Source organism: Anopheles moucheti, assembly GCF_943734755.1.
Source record: "Anopheles moucheti chromosome X unlocalized genomic scaffold, idAnoMoucSN_F20_07 X_unloc_4, whole genome shotgun sequence".
Taxonomy (NCBI): Eukaryota; Metazoa; Arthropoda; class Insecta; order Diptera; family Culicidae; genus Anopheles; species Anopheles moucheti.
In genome coordinates, this window is record NW_026453548.1 from 847,501 (window position 1) to 855,000 (window position 7,500).

Genomic DNA, 7,500 nt, shown 5'->3' on the forward strand with positions numbered 1-7,500 from the left:
ACACGCTTCGATGTCTGGCCACTCAAATGCTGGATGCTCCGGAAACAGCGCGTCGACGATCGGGTCGAGTACGGCTCGGTCCGTTTCCGGTGGCGCCCTGCTGCGCAGTTTCGCTCGCACCACTTTGTACCCGAGTCCGAACACCTCAGCTTCAACACAGTCGATCAGCTCCTGGAGGCTGCTTTCTTTGCTGCTCTTTATTTCAGCCTTCAGCAGACGGCGGCAATCCTGCAGCCTGGCAGATGTCGCTGCACGCTCCGACAGTTGGGCTCGGCAATGAGCGGCCTCCGCTGCTTCGCACTCCTCCCTCAGGCGCTCGATCTCTGGAGACCACCAGTACATCTGGGGCTTGCGGTGGAAAGTGGCCCCATGCACTCTCTCCATGGTCTCATCGCACGCCTGGGTGAGTCCGCCGATCAGCCCCTCCGGTGTATCGACCTGTTCGAAGTGGCCGTGTGTGAGGGCGATGTCGAAGCACCTCCTGTCGAATTGCGCCGTCTTCCACCGGGTCCCGGCGTGTCTGGCTGTCCCATCGCTGGCTGCTGTCCGGCTTCGCTGCTGCTGGCCTCGTCGCGTGGAACGTTGACCCGGAACGTCCACCTGAAACTCAACGTAGGCGTGATCGCTACCGGAGAATCGGCTCAGCACTCGCCATGAGCCCGGCCTCGCGATGGATGGGCTAGCGAATGTAACGTCGATCACGCTTTCTCGCGCCGCCCCGTTGCCCTTGAACGTGGGCACGTTGCCACGGTTGAGCGTCTGCAGCGACAGCTGCTCCACCACACTCAGGAGATCCTGCCCCTTCTGGGTAGTGCGCGCGCTCCCCCATTCCTCGTTCCACGCATTAAAGTCGCCGGCCAGGACGGATGTTGTGTGTCCGACGAGCGACATTTCCACCGCACCGAGGAAGCTCTCGAATTCCGCGGGACCGCTGCTGGGGGACACGTAACAGCTGGCAAACGTGACTCCTGCTATGGTGGCCACCACTAGTCCCGGGGCGACGCTCCCCCACAAACGCTGAATTGGATAGGCGCCCGTTGCGATGATCGCCACGCCCTGCTTCACATCAACGGCCCACCGCGGGTCGTCGCGAGGCGGCCGATACAGCTCGCAGGCGAGCACCACCTGAACCTCGAGCTCGCGAGCCGTCTGCAACATCAGGTCTTGTGCTGCCTGACATCGCCCGAGGTTCACCTGCAGCACTCTCAGCGCCGGCACGTCGGGTGTCCCACCCGATGCGGTCCCCCGCAGGCGGCACAGCAGACCTCCGCCGTGCAGCTCTTCGCCTGATGGTCCGGCTTCCCGCAGCGAATGCAGCAAGCCGAGCGATCCGTCTCGCTCTTGCACGCCGCCCGGATGTGCCCCGTCTCCAGGCACCTGAAGCAGCGTTGCTGACGCGCCTGCGGCTGCGTCGCTTGCTCGATCAGGCAAGACGTGAACTTTACCTTCACGTTCTCGCCCACCAGCTTCTCCGCTACCCCAACCGGAACCCGAACTATCGCCACCTTCGTGCTGTCCCACGCAGATCGCAGACGGACCGAGGTCTCCTCCACGGTAACATGGCACAGGTTGGTCAGTGCCATCGCCACATCGACCTCCTTCGCTAAAGGGTCGATCGCTGCAATTTTGATTTCCGTCGTCGGCGTCACCAGTCGAGCTGAGGCCGACAGCTCCGTTTTTTCGCAGACCTCCTTTATGGTCTGCAGGACTCCTGCAGCGTCCGCGCCTTCGTTCAGCTCCATCACCAACCTGGAGCGTGTGGTGCGTCGTCCTACACCGAGGGCCTCCTGGTGCTTCTCCATTTCTGGAGCCGCTCGCACCGCCTGGTATACCTCCAGCCAGGTTTGCCCCTCGCCTGGGGCGATTTCTACTGCGTCCGGCTTCGCTTTACGCTGCCGCTGGCGCTGTCCTCCCCGTTGTGCTGCAGGCTGGCTGCGCCGAGCCTGTTGTCCCTGCTGTTGCTGGGGCTGCTGTCGTGATGGCCCAGCGAACGCCTGTCGCTGAACCTCCGCACGTCGTTGTGGTAGTTCCGGCCACTGCTGCTGCTGCTGCTGCTGCTGCTGCTGCTGCTGCTGCTGCTGCTGCTGCTGCTGCCGGCTCGTTGTTTGGCGTGCTGGTTTGCGACGCACCACTTCAGACCAAGAGCCGCCTTCCTGGTCCGGAAGTGGAGCTGCCGTTGCCATCGCCGCTCCTTGCTGGTGCTGCTGCTGCCTCCATTGCTGCTGCTGCTGCTGCTGCTGCTGCTGCTGCTGCTGCTGCTGCTGTTGCTGCTGCTGCCGCCCTGAACGCTGGCCACCCCCGTAGCCTAGCGTCTGCGCCAGCAGTTCTTGGAAGCTGGCGCGCTCCTCCTTCAGCTCGTGGCGCAGACGCTCGTTTTCCTCACGAGCCACCGTCTCGCGCATGCGGGCTTCCTCTCTGACCAGCTTCGTCTCCTGCCTGGCCTGTTCTGCCATCGCCTCCATCTGCTGCCGGAGCATCGTTATCTCCTGCTGCAGACCGGCGATCGTTGCACGCAGCTGTTCATTGGACAGCGACGAATCGTTCAGGAGTTGTCGGAGCTCCGCCATGTCCGAGATCCCCTGCTTCGTTGCCGTCGCCGAGACTCGCGTAAGCATAACTTTCGGCTCAACAGCCGAAAGGGACCGCCCCACCCTTTCGTCGGTGGACTCCGACCTGAGTCGCGTGGTGCGAGTTGTCGCCATTACTGACGCCCCACTTCAACTCTCCCTTGCGGGAGGACGCTAATAGCGGGCCAAGGAGAGGTTTTTCCGGCCTGGTGAAGTGAGGGAAGATGGTAGGAGGACGAGTGGGTGCGCGTTGAACTCGTCTCGTCAAGCCGCTTCTTTTGATACCGCACTTTGTGGGGTGGCGATAAAATTTTCCGCGGAAAATCGCGAAAAACCGCTTCCTGGGTGGTTTTTCCGCCCTAGGGGGGTGGGGGTGGGTGGTATGGTGGTAGGGGGGTATTTTCCCGACTCCCCTCTTGAAAACTCGTCGTTTGATACCCCGCACGACGGTATCAGGGCGAAAATTTTCCTCTTCGGAAAAACGCTTTTCCGCCCGTATCTCTCTGGATGTTGCGAAAATGACTTTTCCAGCGACGGTTTTGGAAGTGATAATTCACCCCGCAACTTTCTTCCAAACACCCGGGAGCTCTACCTCCGCTCCTTGGCCGGGAAAATCGCCAAAAACCGCTTCCTGGGTGGTTTTTCCGCCCTAGGGGGGTGGGGGTGGGTGGTATGGTGGTAGGGGGGTATTTTCCCGACTCCCCTCTTGAAAACTCGTCGTTTGATACCCCGCACGACGGTATCAGGGCGAAAATTTTCCTCTTCGGAAAAACGCTTTTCCGCCCGTATCTCTCTGGATGTTGCGAAAATCACTTTTCCGGCGATGGTTTCCGATGTGAAAATTCACCCCGCAACTTTCTTCCAAACACCCGGGAGCTCTACCTCCGCTCCTTGGCCGGGAAAATCGCGGAAAACCACCTTTCGCGGGGGTTTTCCGGGGCTGGGTGGGGGGTGGGTGGTGCTAGGGGGGGGAAACCGCGTTTCCCCCACTCCTCTTTCCGAGACGCGTCGTTAGACACCCCACACGATGGTATCGGGCCGAAAATCTCACACACACAAATTTCACACACACACAAAGAGCGGTGAAATTTCGTCCGGGAGTGCCCCTCCGGGAGCGCTAGCGCTCCAGCAGGGGGGTGATTCGTCCGGAAGTTTTTTTCCTCGCTCTTTTTCACACACACGCCGCCATTTTCGACGAGCACGTGGTTTTCTTTGTCCGCGAATAACTCCCTGAGTTTTTGTCCGATTTCCACGAAATTTTCAACACTTATTCTTTACTGTAGAGCGCAACTTTTAAAACACCTTCCAGCCGAATCGGTCCGCAATGTTCGGAGTTATACAGGTGTGAAATTTCACCACAAAAACACCTGCCGTTCCGCGAACTCCATCAATTCGGCCAATGTTTCTTCACCAAAAGGTGTGGCCTGGTGAGGCCCACAAAGTGTCTTTATCACTTTTTCGATAACTTCACTCTTTCGCACAATATATCACAAAAACCGTTTCGTTGAATAACACACGCAAGGGGGGGCGTGGGGCCACCAAATTCGCAGGGGGGGTTCCGGAGGGTACCTCCAACTTTACTGCAAACTTTCGCACCGGTCAAACGCAAATTGCGGCACTTTTGCTCTGAAACACGGAGGAGCGTGGATTTGCGTCTGCTCTCTCTGGAGGCTCGCACCAGACTACCACAGGGATAACTGGCTTGTGGCCGCCAAGCGTTCATAGCGACGTGGCTTTTTGATCCTTCGATGTCGGCTCTTCCTATCATTGTGAAGCAAAATTCACCAAGCGTAGGATTGTTCACCCTTTCAAGGGAACGTGAGCTGGGTTTAGACCGTCGTGAGACAGGTTAGTTTTACCCTACTGGTGTGTGCTGTTTGCCGCTATCTTAACGGAATTCCTGTGCAGTACGAGAGGAACCACAGGTACGGACCACTGGCTCAATACTAGTTCGACCGGACTTTGGTATGACGCTACGTCCGCTGGATTATGCCTGAACGCCTCTAAGGTCGTATCCAATCCGAGCTGATAGCGCTTCTCAAACCCATTAGGTGATCGGAAGCTAGCGGGCTTAACAACCCTCCGAGATCCGTCGGTGCTGCCCCGCGCACACTGACGTCTCATCCCCGCTATAGCACTAGACTGAGCCGCAACGGGCGGGAGCACGCTGCACGTGGAAGTACCTTACCACAGGGAACCCTGGTGGCTGTGTTTCCGTCGACCGTGGATACAACTAGTTTCGACACCTTCGACCGCCCGCAAACGACGGGACTACAGGCTGGGAGCTGCGAGTTGTAGAGATGCGTTCGCATCGATCCTCTCAGGCGACCCATGCTTGCTGGTGCTCGCGTTCACTTTGGGAATGGAGTGTTCGCGAGAGTGATTGTTGTGTTGTGTGTGTACAGTTGGTGCTTGCGTGCACTCCCATAGTGGAGTGTTCGCGAGCTTAAAACGCTAAGTCCCGATTAATACTCTCCTCGCAACATTATGTGCGTGGCTCCACGCCAAGTGGGATTAGCGGTGCGAAACGCGATTGGTAAAGTCGATGGTGATGTGCGTACCAACAGGCGATTTGTTAAGTCAAATGCGATCTGTGGTGCAACAGGCAATGTGTGTTTATTATCAGGTGTTGTTGGAAGTCAATACGATTTGACTTTCAAAAATTTTTCTAAGTCCCGATTTTTTTTCTCGTCGAGTAACTACAATGCACTATTTCTATCGCAGCGGACTTGCGGTTCATGGCCTTAATGATCGCGAACGAACACGTATTCGCAAAAAAATTTTTGTATGAAAAAGTCACCACTTGGGTACCTCCATACAAAAGTACCAAGTTCGGGTCGAGTGGTCGATGGACGTCGAAGGTGAAAATTTTTCATCATCGAAAATTTTTTCCAAAGTTGAAGCAAATGGGCCCTAGAGTATGAAAAGTGAAACCACGGATCGATTTGAGAAATAAAAATTTTTGTATGAAAAAGTCACCACTCGGGTACCTCCATACAAAAGTACCAAGTTCGGGTCGAGTGGTCGATGGACGTCGAAGGTGAAAATTTTTCATCATCGAAAATTTTTTCCAAAGTTGAAGCAATTGGGCCCTAGAGTATGAAAAGTGAAACCACGGATCGATTTGAGAAATAAAAATTTTTGTATGAAAAAGTCACCACTCGGGTACCTCCATACAAAAGTACCAAGTTCGGGTCGAGTGGTCGATGGACGTCGAAGGTGAAAATTTTTCATCATCGAAAAATTTTTCCAAAGTTGAAGCAAATGGGCCCTAGAGTATGAAAAGTGAAACCACGGATCGATTTGAGAAATAAAAATTTTTTGTATGGGAGGGCCCCTGCTAGAACATTTTTCCCAAGTGCGACCATTTTACCCAGTGAGTCAAAAAAAAATTTTTTTCACGGTGACTCAAAACTTCAATATTAGACTCCCCTGAGTATGAAAAGTGAAACGAAAATCATTTTTGAGAAGAAAAAATTTTTGTATGGGAGGGCCCCTGCTAGAACATTTTTCCCAAGTGCGTCGATTTTGGGTCGCCGACACAAGCTCGGGTCAAAAATTTTTTTTTTTCTCGGTGACTCAAAACATCAATTTTAGACTCCCCTGAGTATGAAAAGTGAAACGAAAATCATTTTTGAGAAGAAAAAATTTTTGTATGGGAGGGCCCCTGCTAGAACATTTTTCCCAAGTGCGTCGATTTTGGGTCGCCGACACAAGCTCGGGTCAAAAAAATTTTTTTTTCTCGGTGACTCAAAACATCAATTTTAGACTCCCCTGAGTATGAAAAGTGAAACGAAAATCATTTTTGAGAAGAAAAAATTTTTGTATGGGAGGGCCCCTGCTAGAACATTTTTCCCAAGTGCGTCGATTTTGGGTCGCCGACACAAGCTCGGGTCAAAAAATTTTTTTTTTCACGGTGACTCAAAACATCAATTTTAGACTCCCCTGAGTATGAAAAGTGAAACGAAAATCATTTTTGAGAAGAAAAAATTTTTGTATGGGAGGGCCCCTGCTAGAACATTTTTCCCAAGTGAGTCGATTTTTGGGTCGCGACACAAGCTCGGGTCAAAAAAAATTTTTTTTTCATGGTGACTCAAAACATCAATTTTAGACTCCCCTGAGTATGAAAAGTGAAACGAAAATCATTTTTGAGAAGAAAAAAATTTTGTATGGGAGGGCCCCTGCTAGAACATTTTTCCCAAGTGCGTCGATTTTGGGTCGCCGACACAAGCTCGGGTCAAAAAAATTTTTTTTTTCACGGTGACTCAAAACATCAATTTTAGACTCCCCTGAGTATGAAAAGTGAAACGAAAATCATTTTTGAGAAGAAAAAATTTTTGTATGGGAGGGCCCCTGCTAGAACATTTTTCCCAAGTGAGTCGATTTTTGGGTCGCGACACAAGCTCGGGTCAAAAAAAATTTTTTTTTCATGGTGACTCAAAACATCAATTTTAGACTCCCCTGAGTATGAAAAGTGAAACGAAAATCATTTTTGAGAAGAAAAAAATTTGTATGGGAGGGCCCCTGCTAGAACATTTTTCCCAAGTAAATTCGATTTTACCCGGTGAGTCAAAAAATTTTGAAAAAAATATTTTGCCAAAATCGTGTTCATTGCCTATTATAAGGGACCAGGTCAGCTCACACGCATTTTTGGAGACCATATGGAAAGTGCGTCTGGGATTGCGGAAATTAAGTTTAGAGTGTTAAATGATGGTTTCGCAATCCCGAAAGGCTCAAAATCCACCCTAAGGTTCCCCGGGTGAAATGTGGTTTCCAAGGTGTGAGCACTATCGGTGATAGAGTTGGAATGTGATTTCCAGAGCGCAGGGCGACTGGGCTAGAGCGAAAATCATAGACAAAGGTAAGTATTGGACTGAACGACTCGAAGCAAACGAAAATCATAGACAAGGGTAATGGACTGAACGACTCGAAG